Source organism: Stylophora pistillata, chromosome 1 (genome assembly GCF_964205215.1).
Source record: "Stylophora pistillata chromosome 1, jaStyPist1.2, whole genome shotgun sequence".
Taxonomy (NCBI): Eukaryota; Metazoa; Cnidaria; class Anthozoa; order Scleractinia; family Pocilloporidae; genus Stylophora; species Stylophora pistillata.
Genome location: NC_142519.1, coordinates 48,737,986 through 48,761,424, shown reverse-complemented (window position 1 = coordinate 48,761,424; position 23,439 = coordinate 48,737,986). Strand labels below are relative to the sequence as shown.

General features: G+C 38.1%; 1 long non-coding RNA gene across 1 annotated transcript; it reads right to left on the bottom strand.

Moving 5' to 3' along the window:
• Nucleotides 1-1,446: 1,446 nt before the first annotated feature.
• Nucleotides 1,447-6,874, bottom strand: LOC148742874 (uncharacterized). Its single transcript, XR_015989512.1, has 3 exons — nt 6,803-6,874; nt 2,882-2,953; nt 1,447-1,754 (listed from the first exon to the last, which is right to left on the bottom strand). It is a non-coding gene; the product is annotated as an uncharacterized LOC148742874 (long non-coding RNA).
• Between the last annotated feature and the right edge of the window lie 16,565 nt (nt 6,875-23,439).

Sequence of the window (23,439 nt, the reverse complement as noted above, 5' to 3'; positions counted from 1 at the left end):
TTTTGATTTTTTCCACAAATGTAAACAGACGGGCTGTGGTTGCACACTGAAGTTAACATTGAAAGTTACAAAAATAGAATGTTTGAACAAAAGCTTGCACGTTTCTAAACAATGTACGTGTGCAATTTCAACGAGCCATTGCAGTCAGTGCTCACTGATTTAAAAAGAAGGAAGATTCAAGTGAATTTCTAATCAGTCTAACTATGTTACAGAGAACACTCAGTTTGACGGTCAACATTACTTATCAATAATAAATGAGCGTGACAAAATTTTAAGTATATCAAGTTGATCTGCTCTATCACATCAAACTTCGCCTATTGTTATGGTATGTTTTGTTTGCGGGCAATGGCCCTATTGTTTACACCGGATGGTTTAAATCGTGCTTAGCAGGCATCGATTTCGGGCAAGAACTTTTTGGTGTAACAATTTTTGCCTCGGGTAGTATCCTTGGGAACTTATGTAGCCCAAGAAATTTGAAGGAAGAAATAGTGTGGGAGAGGGAGAAGTGATTGGTTGCCACCAAACAAAGCGCTGATTTCACAGCCTTTGTTGTTAGGACCACTTTATTTTTCGTCTTTTCTGACTTGTTCAGTTTATTTGGGTTTTTGGTATTTGAGAAAGAATCAGAATGCATTAGATCCCCTGGAAATGAAAACTCCTGTTATACCACAAGCTAAACATCCTAAATAAATACTGCAAGGAAACCGTCGTTTACCACAATGCAGCTGAGGAAGGGTTCATAGACTTCCAGCTTAATATTATAAGTTGACATCGATGTTAATAAGATGTAATATAAACTTTGAATTATTTTTTAGAACAAAAATCGAGAAGCAGACGTCCTTTTGGTTATTCCGAAGGTGCCGAAGTGTACAGAAACCTAAGGAAATTTATTTTTGCACTCTCACTTTTCTAATAGGACTCTACATCTTTCTGGAGTTTTCGAAAGTTTTTTATGAATTCGCTCTAGATTGGAAGAATCAAAATGATTCAAAATAAGTCTTGAAGCTGTAATTTATGACTGGAAGTAAGATGAATGCAAAAACGAGCTACGTCTCGGGCTCAGTGAATCGTCTAAAAACCTGTTTATTTCCTTTTCTTGGAATCCTTCAAAATCAATTAAAAGCGCTAGCTGTTTTTGAACTGCCTTTGCCCTCCCATCAAAAACTTTAGATGCTTTTACTACTATAATGCGCCCCTTTCTTCAGTGGCAAGAACCGTTCAAAATTTGAATGATCAATGTTCAGTTTGTTTTTGCAGGAAATTTAGATCAGTTTAAAAGCGAGAATGTATTAAGCAAAAATTAGTAATGTAGGTCAGAGAGCTGACAAAGTTACCAGCAGTTACCAATTCTTTAATCGGAGGTATGTAAGGCTACACTGAGCATACTTCGCTCGCTGCCACTTCCAATTCATGAATCTTTCCCAGTGTGGAGACTGCAACTGAATATGTAAAGTCATCGTAATTCCTTTTCAATCATTTTTTGGTTTAAGAATTAGCAGTAAATTCAAATCAAAGTTGCTCAAATTGTCTTAGAATTGACAATATAAAGTTGTTCACGTTTCCAGTCATCATCTCGGAGGACGATATGTTGCAAGATATATTTTAGAACTTTAGATTTGGTAGAATTACTGATCGAAAACTGTATAAGACTCCAAAACCACAGAACTTACAGGTTTCTAAATTCTTTCCCCTCCCAATATGTACGTGGTAATTGGTCAGAGGACAAGTTCTTTATGTTGTTGTTGTTCAGGAAACTGCATTGGAAAAATGGAAACACAAGACAGGGCTGTTGAAAAGCAAATAGGCTAACAGATTGATTTCCTTTTGCGCTACCATTGTAAACTTGAAAGGTAACAAGAAATGTGACAACATCAGACATCATTCTTAGCATTTCGTGAAACAGGAATCATCCAGTGCTCTTGATAATATTTTTCTTATATAAAGAAGTCGACGATTGGACAGCAGAATACATGGCTTTCCTCCTGTCGACGAAAGGAGGCTGAAGGGAATCCATTTTCAGAATGCTTCCTTAAGATGAAAAAATAGCCTCTCTTTTTACACAATAACTGCCGCACACAGTTTCTATTTACTTCTCTGTTTTAAAAAGCTCTCTTTCTATTAATGTTTGCAACTCTATAGAACATATGCCAACAGAAAATTAGATACTTATCTCGATGTCTTTACATAGATTTTTAATTAGGTGCTTGAGCAGCTCAGCGAGGGAAACAGACTATATGAAATGGACTAGATTCTATTTACAATAGAAATTTGCTGAACAAAAGTCTGTAGAATAGTATCTGGACAAACTGAAAATAGACTGCTAGGTGGTTTGAATTCAATGTTATTCAGTTGGGAACAGATTGCTCGCCAGGCCTCCGACGGCTTGAAAATTAAGGAATCAACGCGGGGTAAAGACCTGTGCGATTCAAAGAGGATCATTCCCATAGAATCACAAAGCATGGCTGAGTTGCCAAAAAAAAAAGGGGGGGGAGGCGCTTGACTGTCCTTCTACGATATCTGTCCCATCAAAATATCAAAATGTCGATAGACAAGTCTTGCTTGTTGATGTTTCGAATTGTCTTTATGCTTTCTTCATTGTTGAGGGTTGATGTGGCTTTGAACCCAGAAAAGGGATGGGAAAAGTATCAAAATCTTGAGGCTGCACAACGCTTCATGTTTTCAAAAACTTACATCCCAACTGGCGGTGTATGACGTTCAAGTCAAAGTGGAAAATCTGAAACAGCTTTATCGCGCAGTCAGTTTATAATCCGTTCTGTTTACCCAAAAACAGTTATTTTTATGCAAATCACGAGAATAGAGCTAGATAAGGTGGGAAATTGATCAGCAGCCCCATATCAAGCGAAAAAAACATTTCACTCACAGTTCTTGAAGATTATAGTTCTCAAAGAAGGCTCCTGAAGGTAGGTGTTCGAGTTGATTATAAGACAAGTCCCTGCAAAAAAGTAAACAAGGAATATCCAAGTTAGAAGATATGAAAGATATAGGAGAAAATACTGAAGAACATCATCCTTCAAAATGAGTTTTTAGATATCATGGAATTACATTTACAACTTCAGGAGCAAGGCTGCCTACGAAGTTTGAGGGCGCGAGACTATAATGCACAAAAATTGAGGAACAGAAGATGGTCAATTAATGGAATTGATGAGAGTGGATTCATTACAATAAAGTTAATGAGGGCAATAAGGGTAAAGAGAGATGCTGCGCTGGCTGTGATTTAGTTAAAATGGTGCGATATCGCTGAAGTGCTAGTTGCTGAGGTTTACCGCTCTACAAGCTACCTAAAGGTAGATTAAAAGCCTCTCCCAGCTTAAAAGGTCAATCAATATACGTGGCATGGCATGCTTCACCACCTGTTCATTCGCGCACCAGTCAGTTGACTTTGGATTGCCCACAAGTCCCGGTAAGTTAGTTGGGATAAAAAGTTTTCTGGTCAGAAACATCATCACACGTTTTCGAGATAGCTCAGTTGGTCCAAATTTTACCGCTTACAGCTTGAATTACTGATTTAGCTTTTAATTCTCAGCGAACTAAGCCTAGGATGGCAGCGCTAAATGCGACATTGAAAGAAATGATGTATTCTGAAATCAGTTAGTTGTCAAAACTGGTCTTTTGGAATGACCCAGTGCTCAAATCGCTAGTGGTGATTGATTCAAAGCGAAGGAAAGTCGTGCTGAGAACTGAACCCAGTCAAGAGAGGATAAAGAGTCGCCTCTTGGCCCATTTAATAGATACTGAGGAGTCTTGTGTGGATTGTGAAGATGGGAGTTAATTAGATTAAAAAAATTAGAATTATGGCGGCTTATTCCGTTCGCTCTATCTATTTAACTTGCCATTAATCAGATAAGCGTGACAAATTCAAATACGTCGAAGACTTACTCTAAACAAGGCATTCTGTAACTTGCAACGTCAGGAGAGAAAGCACAGAACAAGAAATCTAAGCAGATCATCGCTCGTTGCTAATCTTGTGACACTCTAGGTGCTAATTAAATCATTCCAAATATACGCCGACTCCAGTAACTTCCTTCTTCGGTGAGAGATTTACTGCTGATTCCGGCGGAGCTGCTAGAGTTTACTAATCCTTTCAAAAACATGACTTAAGGAGTCCACACTCGAGATATCAGCATGCACTCAGCAACTTGTCTAAAACTGCGTTTTCCTCGCTCTGGCAGCCTCAGCATCTAAATTGTGACATTTCTGTCTTTGGTGATCGAGAGGGCTTACGACAGTATTCAGCACATAGCAGCATAACCGCACAAAAGTCATGCGGGTGATCGGTGAGCCACCTGAACAAGATGGCGTCCGAAATGTTCATTCAATCAATTTTTTTAGTCACTTAAGAAAACTATTGTGAGTCAGCATTCCAGAACAACGACCAGGCTCTCACACGTGTAACCTCGAGCACATAGCTCGTAATGCACGCACATATATTGCAGGGTTTTTCTTCGAAGAGCATGCAGAAGGGTTTATTCTCAAAATAAAGGTCATACGAAAATCGGAAGAGACTTTTCGAGAATCCGAGTATCAAGTTTACAACACGATCAGCCTTCAAGGTGTTGTTTTTCAAAATCTGTTCGACTACTTAAACGGTATTTTTCAAAATTCCTACTCCAGACATTTAGTTTTACATAGAAAAAGGTGTCTAACAGATTTCTCTTTCAGCTTCTCTTAGAGTTTATTGATATTTCAAGGTGTTAAAGATAACGATCTGGAATAGGGTCGTAAAGGTAATTTTAACGTAAAACGTATCTCATAGAATAAGAAAGTGGTCAAGATATGCACTCGTCCTCTAGTTCCCGCCATTTCTACTACGAAAATGCTCCTTGGTGCGTACAATAACTTGACTTTTATGTCTCACTGGTATTTATTGAAGGAGAAGATTCTTTACACGTGGACGTGCTATTTCAGTGAGACAACTGTGAAACACACAAGAATCTCTGAGTAGAGTGACGCTTGAGGCTCCGATTGGGTTGTTTAAATATGGAATGACGGAGGATTATCGCTAACAAGTTTAAGATTTGACAATGAAAAACTGCGATAAAATATTATAAAGCATGACACGACGTTTCGACGTTCCCAGAACGTCATTATCAAGTAAACTAGAATAATAAAATCGAGCATATATATAATGAAGCGGTGAATAAATTACAAAACGTTAAAAGTCAAACAAAGAGTTTAGCCCTAATGGAATCGCTCTGGGTGTTTAAATTGGGCCTTATTGTTCTTATATACAACATTTCATAAACAAGACAATCCCATTTCGTGCCGCATTTTTTAAGCATTCTAAACTGGCTCTCATTGAGTAAGTCAATGTTCCCATGGAAAAGAGTTGCCAGTGGTTTGCATTCTTTACTCTGTAACCTCGAATTGCTTCCATGCGAATTTTCTGTTAGATAAATAGCGATCGTTAAGAGTGCGAGAAACACTCGCACAAGTGACGTGAAATGTGAAACTCTGATCTTTAAAGCCTGGTCTAACATTTCAATGGATATCACTGTCAGGTTCTATTCGTATGACACCCGAACTGAATAATTGTTTAATTAAAAACGCCCCCAACAAATTATTATTTTCTAAGGAGAAACCGGATTTTTTAGCTCCCTTTTGATTTTAAGCTGACGTGTACGCCTAACATATTTGTAGATTATGGTATTTTGGCTCATATACCATAATGGCTAAGCCAATAAAAAGTTTTGAATTGCATTATCCAATGATCCAGTTTTTAATCATTTCTGAGATAGCGATCAAGAACTAGAGATTATTCAAATACAACTGAATCATTTCACCTTTGCATATCGGACTGTCAACAGAATGTCACCGTAAGGTTGTATTTTTAATGCACCCGTGCTTAATTATTCCTGAGATGGCGATCAAGATGAGAAAGGGATTTATTAGACTCGAATAACTAGAGATTACTCAAATACAACTAGAACAGTTCCCTTTATTTCTTCACTTTTGCATGTCGGACTGTCATCGTGTATTAAAGTTTCTTATGAAATTCATAAGGTCGTCAATTGGAGGTTCCACTTACCTTAAAAGCAATTATTTGGGATTCGTTCCCATCTATAACTATCTAAATATTGTCCATAAAATCAAGAGAGCTGTCGAAGCTCCGTGTCTCAGTGCAATTGTTTCCATCAGATTCCTTATCGAGTTCAAGTGATGTTTCGCTTTAGCCATAAATCGTAATAACGTGCTGTGCACTCTGTTATATATTGCCTGAGATCCCAAGATCGCGATCGACATATACCGAACAAACGGTGTAATTTTCATTTCTAGTGATGGTCATATCCAGTGTATGGTTACAATCAGTAATCGCTTCCGGCAATTCTACGTTCAACAAAACTTGGTTTTAGAAACTGCAAAACTCCATCAAAATCACCGTTTGATATTCTTTTTAGAAACCAAGCGAGAAATACGATACTTTTTTATCGATTGCTCTCGTCTTAATAAAACCTGAAAAAGTGCTAACTTTCTCCACCTAAAAACGATTGTTCTCAGGCAAATTTAAGCATCGGGATTCAAGAATCCAGAACTACCAGGCTCTAAACTGTTGCATACAGTCCGTACTGCGAGCTTTTATAGTGCAGAGTTTCTTTCCCGAGGCATGGGGGAGGGGATGTAGAATTAGACCGGCTGTGTTTTATTTCTCACCATAGATTGTTTTCTCCACCGAATATACATTTTTCCTTTGCAAAGAGTGGAATTCTGCGTGAAACTGCTTCAGTCCTTCCCATTGCTTGCATAAATGTTACAGTAGTAAATAATGAATAATGTTGGTACTTACAGTCTTTCGAGGCGCCAATTGCTCCGGAAAACTCCATGGGATAGGTTCTTTAGCTGATTATTGGACAAGACCCTGTAAACAAGAAATAATTACATCGGATAGTTAGATTTGCATTGTTAGATAAAGCTTAGAACTTTGTAGGATTCTTACCGGGTGGAGGGGGCTCAAAAAGTTGCTGATTTGATTTTAACCTCAAAATACATAGGTAAGAATGGCCTTAACGTGAACAAATATCAGTTAGCTTTGGTTTCCTATCTCATCGGAGACAAATAACATCGGTCGATGAGGTTTGAACGAAGGTTTCTTCGATGAATTCTGAAGTGGGACTCTCCATACAACTAGCCAAGATAAAACTCTTTGGTAGAAGTATACAGAAAGATTATTCAAGATTTTTCTGGACTGGTGCAACAAAAGGTAATAGTTTAACCGACTCTCGATTACCCTCCTCCACTCCCCCCTCACTCGTGATCGACGACTGTTTTAAAAAGCTACAAAAATAAGTAAGTTAACAATGCGTTAGAGATCATAGTTCTCTTTAAAAGTCACTCCCTCCTGTGTGAAATATTTTATTGCCACCACTTTCGCTAGAATGGTTACAATCCCATCGATAAAATTTACGTCGCTGACAATGAAATTAAACCAACACTATCTAAGGCTTATCAAAAACCTAATAACGGATTATTAGGCAAACTGAAGCTTTTCACACATTGTTCTGTTGATTTTGTGTCCATTTTCCTCTTATGAGGGTCACTTTATTTTTTCATATTATATGAATATACCCAACGTGAACAACTGATTCTGAGTGGTCCAAGCGAGTCCGTTATTAAAGCAGAAGACCACACTTTCTATCGGTTTACTGGTGTAATAACCCGCGCGGGGTGTAAGAAGTCGTAAAGAGGTTTACGTCAGCGGTCAAAATTAAAGAAACCTTATGCTCTCTGATTTTCTCAGCCTTTGCTAAGCTTCTAAAGTTAAACAGTCAAGACTGAGAAATACATAGAATAAGCGAGTCTTTTTTTCCATAGGATTGCTGATTTGAGCAAACAAGAGACTCCAACTAATATTTGGGTAAGGAAGGGTGTCAATCAGCCACAATCAAAGAAAAAAAAAACAGACAATGAAATTGCGGTGGTTTGGATTTTCTATTCTATAACCTCAAATAGAATGTGTTGCTCAATAAATGGCAATCGATAAAATTGTGAGAAACACTTGCACAAACCCGGTCTAACATCTAATATTAATAATAATAATATTATTAAATAATTGTATTATTAAATACTAATATTAATAATAATGTTATTAATATTAGGAAAAAAGATGAATAATAATATGATTCTAATGAAACTGAATTCATCTTTTTTTCCTTTTAATCATCGGACTGTCAACATGTCTTAAAGTAACTTATGAAATTCATAAAATCGTCGATTTGATTTTCCATTCACTCTAAAAAGCATTTATTTGGCATTGAGTCCAATTCATACGTCATGAGTGAAAACAAGAAGGCCGTCGAAGCTCGTTGTCGCATTGCAAGTGTTCCCATCAGGTATCTTATCGAGTCCAAGTGATATATTTCGCTTAAGCTATAAATCGCGATAACGTGCCTTGTGCTCTTAGTTATGTTGCTGCATAGATATGCCAGTGACATATATCACAAGAAAATTACCTTTACGTTGTACTTTAAATCGTCTTAGTTGATCGTCTCTCACCGTTACATGAGCTGAGGTAATCTTTTGCCCTTTGGGCTATTTTCCTCATAAATGTTTTATGATCGATTTTAATTTGTCTCCCCTTCAAGAGGACTTTTTTATTCAGTTGCGCCAGAAACGATGTTCACATTTCCCATGTAATGCACCTTTTCGTGTAACCAATCGTATTTATTTAAGCTGGAAGGCCTTTTCCACAGCTATATATAAAATTCGAGTCCCGTAGTTGCCGAACAGAGCATTCCGATGAGCTTGAAGGTTAATATCGTTCTAGACAGATTTTAAGGAAAAGTTTCAACAGTATTGCGTAACGGTCAAAGATCCCAAGATCGCGGTCTACCTAGATATCCAATTTGATCGTTTACAGAACGTTCCGAACGCCACAGCTAGGGCGATTGTCCAGATTACGAAATTTCAACACATTACATCAGCTCTTATAGACCTACACTTGCTTCCTGTATCATTCAGGGTTGAATTTAAAATTTGCCTCTTTCTGTTTTTAAGTCGTTAAACAATCTGAGATGTGTTATCTCTAAAACCTGCCTCCAACTATGCTCTTCGCAAGTCTACTTAACCTCATCTGTTAGTTCCTTGGTCACCTGCTCTAGACATGGGGACCGCGCTTTTTCTTATGCCGCTCTTGCCGTATGGCACTTGTTGCCGTACGTTACCAATCAGATCCTTTAGCTGCGTAGCTACTTTTAAGAAACAACTGAAAACGTTTCTTTGTAGGAAACCGTTCGTTTCTAGTTTGTGATAAACGATAAAGCGCTTTTAAACGTGCGCATAGTTTTTAGCGTTATTTAAATGTTTTTTCTTTTTTAATGATACGAGCAGAACAAAGCTTATCAGGACCAAAGTCTAAGTTTCACCCCTTCCTGCTTTTTTTCCTCCTTCTATTTCATTCCTTTTAATGGATTCTTCGATGCGCCATTTGACATGGGCCTTGTGTGAGGGTGCTTGTTTGCGACTTTATGATTTAGCGATTAATTACGCCGCTCATAAATTACTTTTGATAATGTATGAGTTCGCTTCCCGTTTATTCAATAGAAGTGCCGTTCCTAGTCTATTAGAACGCTGATGACATGGTTAAGGCTGCAAAGCTGACCTCAGACAATTTTTGTTCTTCTGGATATTGTCTATCCGATACGTAAATGAACATCTATTTGTGAAAACACCGTTTAACAGGAGCGGGTTTGGAATTTGCTCGCTCCGTGGATCGGCAATGTCGATAGCGTCATGCCTTGTAAAATGTAAGAACAATTTTGTTGTGCCGTTAACATGGTAATCAGCCGCAAACAATAGTCCTTTCTCTTCGCGTAGGTCTGTGATTCAGTAAGCCGAGGTCCCTAGATGCCAAAGGTCATTCTAGATCCCAGACTGTTGGATTTGAAGGCCTTAAGGATGCTGCTACAACTATTTTACACAATGACCCAGACACTTCTGTTTACAGGTTGAACAATTTGTTGACAGCGGGATTTCGCCGAGGTTCGGAGGAAACAACCAAATTTAAAGAAAGGTATATCATGTGCGTGACTGACACTTCCCAATGTGGACATGCCATGTGCTTATTGATCACCCTTTGAATGTGAGGGAATCTGTAAAATTGAAGCCTTTGAGACTGAAACAAGAAAATGATGGATCATTTCCTATAAGTCGCCGTGCAGGTAAATTTGAATTTTCTCAAAGAACGGTGATTACAATCAAATAGTGCCAACCAACGCCTTATTGCTGACACTTAGCCCAGCGTAAACTGAGTTATACATGAAAGTTATATATAAATCTCCTCAGTATCGCTTAACTGTTCCTCATCGATATGTAATAGTTTGGATCGTATGGGTTGTCTCAGTTTCTTAAACTCTTAGTCATTTTCGTAGCACCAGTCATTTTCAATTACCATGTACATTATCGCTTTGGCGTTACGCTGTATTTCTCCGTAAAGTTTTCATCGGTCGCGCTCCAAAAAAGACGAGAATAGGACATTTCTCGATATTTCTTCACACTTCTGTGCAGAAATATTAACACTCTGTTAACTTTCTGTTAACACTCTCTCATTTTTAATGAGTTCTTGAGTTAATTGTTTCTACTGTTCTTATAAGAAATGTTTCATAAATTAGGCTTTCCTCAAAGTGCCAAGGTGTGACGGTCAAAATAAATTAAAAAAATTCTTAATCTAATTAACAAAAATCATTGATAAGAGGGCAGCGTTAACTCCTTTACTCTCTGAATGATTGACACGCGACTTCTTCATATAATTTCAAACCCTTCACAAAAGCCCACGAGTAATGAAATTGCAACATATGAAAATGGGTAAACTAGCTATGGGGGTTCAGTTGTGGTTAGACATCGACAGGACAGAAAGTACAATATCACAATCATTTGCCTTGAAAAGCACTTCTAAGGTGTGTCTGCTATCTTATTCAAAATGAAGATGTATCTACCCTGTCGAGAGAGGTTTTTTCGACTCTTTAAATCTTTGTGGCTCCCAATAGCTTCCACAATTTTTCCTGGGTGATGAATATGGAATCAGTAAACAGCTTGAGAAGATTGTTGTTTGAGAGTATAGTCAGGATTTAAAGGTTAAAGGAAAAACGTTTGACCCCTCTCCTTATTGTCTGCTAAAGGATTTCAACATTATGAGAGGTGACCTGTCTTATACCTCTCCACGGAACCGTTGAAAATGAGGTTCGGAAAAGAATTTTTTTTAGAAATAAAAGTGTTAAGACATGTGTAAATGAATAGCCAAGAAGTGGGCAAATTGAGTGGAATTCAATTAGTATTACATATGTGACAGACCTCTTGTTGTAAAATCATGAAATTATTACATAAATATATTGAAAAAAGTTCTCTTTCCAGGTATATAGATCGGTGCGAGTTTGACAATGATCACCTGAATGAAAGTCGAGTGAGCCTGCAATGCTGCGCATTCGAAGCCAACACTTTATTGTGCACAGTGATTGAGTTCTCAGATATATTGTGTTGCTAAGGTAACTTAAAGAAATGTTGAAATGATGAAATACGTTTAAAATAATTTCACTTCTAGTCATAAAAAGTGAAACAAATGTTAAAGGATTCTTATAATTCTAGTAGAAAGACCAAGGCCGGATCGGGATGACAAATACCGATAGACATTACAGTAGAGTGCATATTAAACTGACGCGCAAGATTGAATGATCGTATCGATTAACGCTTATCTTTAGCGAAGCAGAAACTTTTGCGACTAAGGCGAATTAAACCGATTCACATAATGATTACTGCGCCCGAGACCTACTTAATTCTCACTTTTATTTACCCAGTTAAAAAGGAATCATCAAGTGAGAAAGTTTGAAATGCGCTGTTTATAAGGCTTTGAGCTTGCCCCCATCCCCCAGCCCCCCTTCTTCGCTTTCTTGAACACAAATTAAACCTTTTTCTACTGCCACTTTATCTACAACTTTTTACAGCTGAATCAGTACAAGCTAATAATTTCTGAATAAGTTACACTCCTATAAAGCACCCTGATTCCAATCAGCTCCCCTTTTTTTCAGCCGAGATTTTGAAAAAGTGCCCAAGCGCTTATTCGAGGAAGTACGTTAGACAGACTTGGTTAACAGAAGGCAGTGAACTTCTCAAGATAGGATTCCCTGATAGGATTATTGCATTGACAAATAATTTAAGATTGCTCTGAGCTTTTTCAACACAGTTTGATACATCTACGCTCAAGAATTTTGGTAATTATGCTGGAACCATGCTCGATCCTCTGACTACAGTATTACATACAAACTTATGCCGATTTAATTCAGCTGAGCTTATCACGGCTGTCAATCACCTACTATTTAAAAACCAGGTGTCAGTGTATTATGAAGGACAAATTAAAAGAGGTGCCGGTGGTTTCCATTCTTTATTCTGTAACCTCAAATTGCTTCCATGCGAGTTTTCTGTTAGATAAATGGCGATCGTTAAAAGTGCGAGAAACACTCGCACAAGTGTCATGAAATGTAAAACTCTGATCTTTGAAGCCTGGTCTAACATTTCAATGGATATCACTGTCAGGTTATATTTCTATGACACTCGAACTGAATAATTTCTGAGATAGCCATCACGAACTTGAGATTATTCAAATACAACTGAATCAGTTCACCTTTTTTTATTCACGTTGGCACATCGGACTGTCAACGCAATGTCACTGTCAGGTTATCTTTGTAATGCACCCGTGCTTTTTGAGATGGCGATCAAGATGAGAAAGGAATTTATTAGACTCAAATAACTAGAGATTACTTAAATAGAACTGAATCGGTTCCCTTTATTTCTTCACTTTTACATGTCGGATTGTCATCGTGTATGAAGGGGAAATGGGTTATTGATAGGAAAGGAGGAAGGATTATTGATAAAAAGAAAGCAACCTCCATTTATAATTTTGTTATGGACAGCTGGCTGCAGGAAAGGAAAGGATATAGGTAGAAAAGAAGCGGTCTTTATTTCTATTTTCCTTCTTGATAGGTGGTTGTAGGGGACGTGATGAAACACTATGTTAGGGGTTTTGAATTATAGATGTTATATAAAGAGAATATGGCAGCGTCAGCTCTTTTTCTGTGAGTTTTGGCGATGTTTACATCTAATTTTCTCAGCCACAAAAGTTTGAGACAAATGGAAAGAACAGGGCTTTGAACGAATGCTATCTTATTGGCAATATCCTGAAGAGAGCTAACGGTTGTGGCTGTCCGCTTTTAATAGAAATTGATTAGCTCTCACGTAGGACTACATGACCTAACTACAAACTTGTTTCTCAATTCAAGTGGATAGAAAAAAAACTAGTTGCCTTAGCTATTTGCCAGCACATGGATCTCGTAGAAGAGAGTCCAGTGAGCGAGTTCATAGCGAAGTTCGTTTTCTGCGGTGCAGTATAACCATTACCGTAACTGCTTTGAAAAATGGCAATTTTAAATGCTATTTAGTATAGAAGCTGATTTTCAGTTCAATAAGTCTCTTTGTTTGCTGCAGCAACAGAAACGACAAGATCTTCTCAAAAATGCAAAATTCCGCCATATACACCATTAAAGAAAAGCAGCGTGCTAATCGGGAGCCCTTTTCCGGTCAACACGGAGAGAAGTGCGGGTTGCCTGAAGTTTTTAGTCTTAGTGTTCAGTGAATTGTTCTAAGTGAAATCCTGCCGAATTAAAGGCTATACATAGAAACTTGCAAGTTTTTTCACATGATAAATTGGAGAACAAGATGCTCGAGCCGTGTGTTTTATGAATGGACGACAGCTGGATTCAAAGGAACGTGAAAAATGCTCGGGATGATAGCGCCGTAGAACTCGGCTGCAGTGACTGATGTGGCCTTCCACTTAACGCATCAGAAAGGATATCAGAGCAAGCTCTTAGTTGTTCACTCAAAGGGCGGACGATGTAATTTCTGAGACTTGCATCACTGCTATGACCGGATATCGCCATGATTACCTAGTCGAGATGGACCCCAGTATGGCCGCAGTCGCTCAGATCTCATCATAATTTCTATAAATTTTAACAGTTATGCCAGTTGAGGGTTTTTTTTTATCGACTCGTGAATAAATTACACGACCCACACGGATCACCCAAATCGACAATTCAGTCTTACCAACCGTTATGAGCCGTGATTTTGGACAATCCTCTGAGGTGCCACGAAAGATTAAATAATATCAATCAATATCAACGATCATTCAAAATTAGTAAACCAGGTTTGCGTCGAAATTTCCAACCAAGTAAAATAGAAGAATTACCGAGTCACGTGATGATTAATGCGCCCGAAACCTATTTAACTCCCTACAACGTATAAGGCAACTGATACACAAATAAAATTGAAAAAGATTGAAATAACTAACCAAACCGCGGGATTCGTAATCATGATGTAACCGCATGCTGAGGAAGTGAGAACACTTCGCAAAGTTTTTTTACTCATATTATTGACTCGACATCGGTTCAACAAAATAAAATGTGAGATTTCTATTTTTTAGGTACAATGTGGCCCAAGTAAATACACTATAGACTGCTACGATCTACGGGGTCATTTGGCTCCTTTCATTTTACAGTCTACATATACTAAATATGCCCAGTTAAGAGCTTTTTTCTAAGTATGTTAAATTACTTGTATAATTCACCTTACATTTTGTGTAAGGAAAGTATAATTTTCAGTACACACAAGGGTAAAAAAGAGAAATATATTGAACAGTATACAATCGTTATTCAACAAAATCATTATACATCAGTATATCGTTCCGTATACACAATTTATGATACTTCATTACACTTCCTTATATTCGGCATTTCATGCAGTCAAAAAACATTGGTCGAGTAGGTTTGAGGGAAGGTTTTTTAGTTGAATATGAATTTGGAATCGTTATACAACTAGCCAAGATAAAACTCTTTGGTAGAAGTACTATTTAGACGGATAATTCAAGATTTTTGGAAACTTAGACTTTTATCATTTTTGTCTCACCGTGATGGGTATGAACCTACCGGCTCGTGATAACCCCCCCCCCCCCCCACCCTCCCCCCTCATCCTCATTCATCATCGACGACTGTTTCAAATAGCTACAGAAATTAGTAAGTCGACAGCGTATTAGAGATCATAGTCCACTTCAAAAGCCACTACCTCCTCCGTGAAATATTTTATTGCTGCCACTTTGGCAAGAATGGTTAAGTTGTGTGCTATTTGTCATATCGTTGTAGAGATATTTTGGGAAGATATATCAGCGATGTATCGGAAGAAAATTACTCTTACGCTCTAAATCATTGAGGTTGATCGTCTCTCACCGCTAAATTTGCTCAAGTGATTCCTTCTTGGTAGGTGGTTGCAGGAGACGTGATGAAACACTATGTTAGGGGTTTTGAATTATAGATGTTATATAAAGAGAATATGGCAGCGTCGACTCTTTTTCTGTGAGTCTTGGCGATGTTTACATCTAATTTTCTCAACCACAAAAGTTTGAGACAAATGGAAAGAACATGGCTTTAAACAAATGTTATCTTATTGGCAATATCCTGAAGAGAGCTAACACTTCTGGCTGTCTGCTTTTAATAGAAACTGATTAGATCTCATGTAGGACTACTTGACCTAACTAAAAACTTGTTTCTCAATTCAAGTGGATAGAAAGAAGGCCAGTTGCCTTAGCTATTTGCCAGCACATGGATTTTGTAGAAGAGAGTCCAGTGAACGAATTCATAGTGAAGTTCGTTTCCTGCGGTTCAGTATACCCATTACCGAAACTGCTTTGAAATATGGCAATTTTAGATCAGTGGTCTTCAGTATAGAAGCTGATTTTCAGTTTAATAAATCTTTTCGTTTGTTGCAGCAACAAAAACAACAAGATCTTCTCAAAAATGTAAAAATTCTGCCATATACACCATTAAAGAAAAGCAGCGTGCTAATCGGGATCCCTTTACCGGTCAACACGGAGAGAAGTGCGGGTTGCCTGAAGTTTTTAGTCTTAGTGTTCAGTGAGTTGTTCTAAGTGAAATCCTGCCGAGTTAAAGCCTATACATAGAAACTTGCAAGTTTTTTCACATGATAAATTGGAGAACAAGATGTTCGAGGCGTGTGTTTTATGAATAGACGATAGCTACAAAACATGCTAGTTTTAAGAACATGAAATTTCCAAGGGGCAACTATCAGACCGATAGTTCCTCGAAGATATATCAGCGATGTATCGGAAGAAAATTACTCTTACGCTGTAAATCATTGAAGTTGATCGTCTCTCACCGCTAAATTTGCTCAAGTAATTTTTTGCCCATTGGATAATTTTTCTCCGTAATGATTTTATGATCGATTTTAATTGAACTTTCCATCAAGGAGACTTTCTATTTAACTGCGGCAGAAGCGATGGTCACAATTCCCATGTAGTGCACCTTTTCGTGTGGCCAATTGAAGTTATTTAAGGCTAACATCTTTCTAGACAGATTTGCAAGGAAAGTTTCAACGTCTGTCTGGCAGGAAGAAGAATCGCCCAGACTAGGTGTATATCATCTCTTGAGTAAATAAATTGACACATATCTTTGGAAAATGAAATTAAAGTAACCTTATGCTCTCTTACTATTTAAATTTTCTCAGCCTTTACTAGTCTTCAAAACCGAAACAGTCACGACGGGCTAATTCTGAGAATCCGCTAGATTTTCTCGCCGGATCTTCGATTTCGGATATGTTACTGTAAAGATAGCATTTATGGCGTATAGACTCTGAAATAACAAAAGTTTTGATAGCTAGGTTTTTTGTGAGTTTGCACGAGCAAGCCAAGACAAAACTGACGGTGTTTCTTGAACTGAATTACAAGCCTTCGCGTTACTGCGAATATCCAAACAAACTAAACTGTAACACTCAGCTGATGAAAGCCTACAAAAGGATGTGAGCCTTTTCCGATATTTCAGTTGGCTCCAGAGAGAATCTTTATTGAAGTTCGACAAAAGAAAATGTTTCGAAGAGCTTCTCTCGACTTTGTACATGCCTGTGGCTCCCAACAGTTTCCACAATTTTTCCGAAGTGACGTATATGGAATCACTGAACAGTTTTAAAAGATTGGTGTTGAGGTAGACACGAAAAAGTTAAGGGAGATGCTTTTGACCCCTCTCTTTCTTTGTCTGCCAAAGGACTTCAACATTATGGGAGGTGACCTGTCCTATACCTCTCCACGAAACCGTAGAAAATGAGGTTCCGAACGAAATTTTACTTTTAGAAAGTGAAATTTTTATGACATTGTAAATGAGCAGTCAAAAAATGGGCAAATTTAGTAGAAATCAATTATGTGACAAGACCTCTTGACAGAACTCTTGTTGAAAGATCATGAATTAATTAAATCAATATATTGAACAAAGTTCTCTTTAAACAACAAACATATGAAATACATATATATGAACTGCGGTTATGAAACGTATATGTGCATGATCCTTCGCAGTAAAGCACTATTTAAGCAGTAGTGAAGATCAGACCTGAAAAAAATTCAGGCCTGTACGGGATTCGAACCACTGACCTCTGCGATACTAGTGCAGCGCTCTACCAATTGAGCTAACAAGCCAACTGGGAGCAGACCATCAAATTAAATCGACATAAACCCACACATCGTGTATTAAGGGGAAAAGGGTTATTGATAGGAAAGGAGGAAGGATTATTGATAAAAAGAAAGCAATCTCCATTTATAATTTTGTTATGGACAGGTGGCTGAAGAAAAGGAAAGGATATAGGTAGAAAAGAAGCGGTCTTTATTTCTATTTTCCTTCTTGATAGGTGGTTGTAGGGGACGTGATGAAACACTATGTTAGGGGTTTTGAATTATAGATGTTATATAAAGAGAATATGGCAGCGTCAACTCTTTTTCTGTGAGTTTTGGCGATGTTTACATCTAACTTTCTCAACCACATAAGTTTGAGACAAATGGAAAGAACATGGCTTTGAACGAATGTTATCTTATTGGCAATATCCTGAAGAGAGCTAACACTTCTGGCTGTCTGCTTTTAATAGAAACTGATTAGCTCTCATGTAGGACTACTTGACCTAACTACAAACTTGTTTCTCAATTCAAGTGGATAGAAAAAAAACTAGTTGCCTTAGCTATTTGCCAGCACATGGATTTTGTAGAAGAGAGTCCAGTGAACGAATTCATAGTGAAGTTCGTTTCCTACGGTTCAGTATATCCATTACCGAAACTGCTTTGAAAAATGGCAATTTTAGATCAGTGGTCTTCAGTATAGAAGCTGATTTTCATTTTAATAAATCTCTTCGTTTGCTGCAGCAACAAAAACAGGAAGATCTTCTCAAAAATGTAAAAATTCTGCCATATACACCATTAAAGAAAAGCAGCGTGCTAATCTGGAGCCCTTTACCGGTCAACACGGAGAGAAGTGCGGGTTGCCTGAAGGTTTTAGTCTTAGCGTTCAGTGAATTGTTCCAAGTGAAATCCTGCCGAATTAAGGCCTATACATAGAAACTTGCAAGTCTTTTGACATGATAAATTGGAGAACAAGATGCTCGAGGCGTGTGTTTTATGAATAGACGACAGCTACAAAATATGCTAGTTTTAAGAACATTAAATTTCCAAGGGGCAACTATGAGACCAATAGTTCCGAGACATAAACACTCTATTGTTTTTATTGTTCACCACTAAATTTTTTCCGCGCCTACAGCTTGTCACAAATGTCAATAATTCGCAACCGTACATTGGCTAAATAATACGTTATACTTGTCAGAATTGAAAAGTCGTTGTTTTTTCGATTTGCCTAACTTCACGGCCGTCAAACGATTCAAAACTTTTCACAGATGAGTACTATCAATCCAGGTATTTTCCGCGGGCGGGCACTATGGGCTGATAGTGTCTCTCCACGGATGAACACTATCGCGTCACGTGATCGATTTAATCCAATAATAACCGGAGAAAATTTAGTGGTAAAGTATAAAGGCTGATAGTTCGTAAAGAAACCGTTTGGGGCTGCGTCGGTGGGGGTAACGAAATAATTTGGAGATATGAACAAAGTTGAAATGGTAAATTGGCCACCGTAACGATTGCAAAAGCTGACGTTTTGAGCGTTAGCCCCTCTTCCGAGCGACTAGAGGAATTGTGGGTTGTATGTCCTTTCAAAGGCAGAAAATGGAGCTATGTTATTAGTGGGAACATAGCAACGAGAAAAACACGAATGAATTAGTGAAATGAAAAGCGCTCGTTGATACCTGAGGGATTTAGACTGCCGGTTTGAAAGATGAGCTTTTGTTCAAGAGTTTTACGGCTTTCCGTGCTACCTAAGTATAAGGAAAGACCGCAGATTGCCATATGTTGCTTATAATGATTATTACGAGAATAGTCTGGCAGTGCATCCCACTGCTTAGCTGAGAAGTAAGAAAAGGAATTAAGACCAAAGGTAGTTGTTTTAGGTCTACTAAGTGAAAGAATTTAGTTACCATGAGGATCATAGGAAGAGGACCGGAGTGAAAACATATTCTTCATATAAACAGGAAAATGAGCGAGAAACAAACTCTTAAATAACAGTATGAGGAAATTACGAGTGCACTTCCAAAACTAGTGCTAATAGCGTATAGATTTTGAAAATAACAAGAGTTTTGATGGTTTTCTTTTTTTTGGTTCGGCCGGTGAAACCCTAATAAAATTGACGGCGTTTGTTTAACTGAATTACCAGCCTTCAAGCTTTCACAGACATCCAAACAAACAGGACAAGGCTAAAAAAGATGTGAGGCTTTTTTGATATTCCTATTGGTTCCAGAGAGAATCGATCGATAGTGAGGTCGGAAAAAAGAAAATATTTCGACCAATATTCTGCCAATTCTCGTCAAAATCTAACAAAACTACATGCACTTTGAATTCGTTAACTGAAACAGACATCAAGTTTGCGGCCTCCAAAGAAAGTTAGTTTAGGTTTTTGTCGAAAGTCAAGGGTTCAAGAAGAGTAATCGCTCGCTATTATCTATTCATTTAGTTTTTTTTTCTTATTTTTACATGTCAGAAATGTCCGAAAGCTAACTCGCGCGTGTCTTCCTTTCTACTTGCTCATGTTTCAGTGCGTTATTAAGTTCAAGGGGAAGGACTTTTGTCAGTGTGTTAGTCTACTTAATCTTTGTTTCGATTTTTTGGATGACTTTTGAAAGCTGGCATGCTAGATATTGAAAAGAAACTGGAGAATTTAGGGTTTGAAGTGACATGCAATCCACCTGAATACGGGCATTGCTTCTATACCTCGGCTGCACAGACTCTGGGCATTGAAACCCAGAGATCGGTTGAAGAACATGACTCATATCTCAATGTTTTGGGAAACGTGATAAATCATGATTCCCTTCTTTTGTGCGGTGCAATACAACTGTTAACGAAATATATAAATCGAGGTCTTAGACGAAAGTCCGGGAAAACCCTCAGAAATTGCCAGACTCGGTCCTAAACAAGAAAACAACGTTTCACTGCAAACGCATCTCCGAGTTTGGAATTACGTTTGTTCAAAAAAATGGAGGAAGGGAAATCAGTATAATATTGTATATTTTCAGGATTGACTCTGAAAATTTCCATTAAAGTAAAGCCGAAACTAGAGGAGAGCGATACAAGTTATCCACGCTAGAAAAAATGTTATCTCATCCATTACCGCCGCCCGTTTCATCTGTCGCCTGCTCATGAACACATGTTTCAGCTTCGCAAAAGGCTGTTATTGGGGAGCGTTTGACCTATTTCGCGGTCTACATTACAGTAGAGTCCACATTAAGCTGATGCGCAAGAATGAGTGATATCAATTAACGATTATCTTTAGCGAAACAGAAACTACTGTGACCAAGACGAATTAAACCAATTCACGTAATGATTAATGCGCCCGAAACCTACTCAACTCTCGCTTTTATTTACCCAGTTAAAAAGGAATAATCAACTGAGAAAGTTTAAAATGCGCTGTTACCTAAAGCTTTCAACTTGTCCCCACCTCCCCTCGTCCCTCGCTTTCTTTAACGCAAAAAATACTTTTTTCTATCACCACTTTATCCTCAACTTTTTTAAAGCTGAATCTGCATAAGCTAATAATTTCTTAATAAGTTGCCACTCCTATAAAGCACCCTCATTCCGATAAGCTCTCCATTTTTCATCCAAGATTTTGAACAAGTGCTCAAGCGTTTATTCGAGGAAGTGCCTTAACCAGAATTGGCTGACCAGGTTTGAAAGTAGCCATGCAACTTCTAAAGATAAGATTCCCTGATAAGATTAATATATTTACAAATAAGTCAAGATATCACTGACTTTTTGCAACGCAGTTTGACACATTTACGCCCAAGAATTTTTTAGTAATTATGCCAGAATCATGCTCGATCCTCTGACTACGGTATTATACAGAAACTTATGCCGGTATGATTCATTTGAGCCTATCCGTGACCGTCAAATAGCTTCAATTAAGGTCTTTCAGATCTCACTTTTTTTACTGGTAGTCAGTTCTGGATCTCAAAGACTCTTTGCATCTGAAGACTGGGAGGCCAGTCTCCAAATGGTTCTAAATGTGCTAACTTTAAAATCATTCTTCGCCCAAACGCACATCTCATTTAGAAACACACCGTCTCTTCGCTTCTTACCATTAGAATGTTCTCTGCCTAGCATACGAGAGAATCGCTCAGACTGGGTGTATATCGTCCCCTCAGCGAATAAAGTGGCACGTGTCTCTGGGATATTAAAAGAAACGTCTTCCTATCTAATTTTTATTTGAATTAGCACTTTGGTAGGCTCAAAAACCGAAACAGTCACGACGGACAAATTCCAAGAATCAAATTATAATTTGTTTCCTCTCAACTTTATAATCTGGCGATTAGTTACACCGTCCATAAATTACCTCTGATACCGTATGAGTTCGCATCCAGTTTACTCAATAAAACTGCCGTTCCTAGCCTGTTACAACGCTGGTGACAGCAAAAACTGCAAAGCTGACCTTGGGCAATTTTCGTGCTTGTGGATATTGTCTATCCGATATCAATCCGCGGGGTAGGATTACCTAAATGCAACTCTTTTTTGTGAAAACACCGTTTCACAGGAGCGGTTTTGGAAATTGCTTGCTCCGAAGATCGAGAATTTCAATAGAGTGATGTGTCGTACACTGTAAATAGAATAGTTTTGTGCCGTTACCATGGCAGTCAGCCGCAAATAAAGTCCTTTCTTCTGTGTAGCTCTGTGTTAAAATGCGCTGAGTTCCCCTAAATGCTAATGTTCATTCCAGATTGTGGACTGTTGGGTTTTTGAGGCCTTCAGGGTGCTTATACAACCATTTTACACACTGACCCACGCGCTCCTGTTGGAAGGTTGAATATTTCGTTCACAGCGAGATAGATTTCGTCGAAGTTAAGAGGAAACAATTCAATTTGAAGAAAGGTATATCGTGTGTGTAATTGACACTTCCCAATTTGGCCATGCCATATGCTTATTGAGCGCTCATCGAATGAGAGCGAATCTGTAAAAAGGAAGCCCTTAAAGATTGAAACATGAAAGTGATGGATCATTTCTTATAAGTCACCGTGCAGGTGAACTGGAAATTTCTCAAAGAACAGTGATTAGAATCAAATCGTGCCATTCAACGCCTTATTGCTGACACTTAGTCCAGCGTAAAGTGAGCGTTATCTAAAAAAGTTTAGCCCACAAAATTAGCCCACAAGAGTTCGAAAAACTCATTCTTGCAGGTTTTAGAATTGTTTGCTTCTCAATCAACGCACGGCTTTTTTGAGATTGCAGATGTATCTACAATTTTACACCTAAAATAAACGATTTATTTCAAGTAGAAGTATTGTCATTTTACTCTTGAAAATACACTAAACTCGGGCATTTTTAGTGTGAAAGTCATTTTCAAGAGCAATTTTCTGAGAAACCTTATTACCCTCGAAAAATAAACGCACGGCAAATGACAGACTGATGAATCTTTACTCTAACAGAATCTGTTTTAATTTTGAAAATTGGCCAAAGGGAAACTTTATCCACTTCAGTTTGAAGACGTTCTGTCGAAATTGCGCTCAAAAGTGGTGCGTTTTGACAATGGGCATTCTGCCCAGTGACAGCCAGTAAAGAAAATACAGCAATGTTCAGCATGAAATAGTAAAAAAAGAGCCTCCAAAGTAACTTGGAAATACGATTCGTTCCACAGAAATAAAAGTCACAGCTGTTCACGAAGGCTCCCTGATCACATGCAAAGAAACACGGCATATTTAGCAGTCTCGCAATAGAGTGTCGAAATGGTGTTTACGTCAGCGGTCAAAGGTCAGAAAACTAAACCTTTCAAAGAAGAGCGATTTTAACGTCAACCATAAATGAGCAGCTAATCAGTGATTGCGGCCAGATATATCATATTCGAAACTTTGAGCATTGTACTTTTCAACGTGACCCCTCAAAATGTAGTATTATGCCTAAAGCCACTAACAGGTAATAAAAACAGGGTGTTCAAAGCGGCTTACTGCAACTTCGCACGAAAAATGATCATTTTA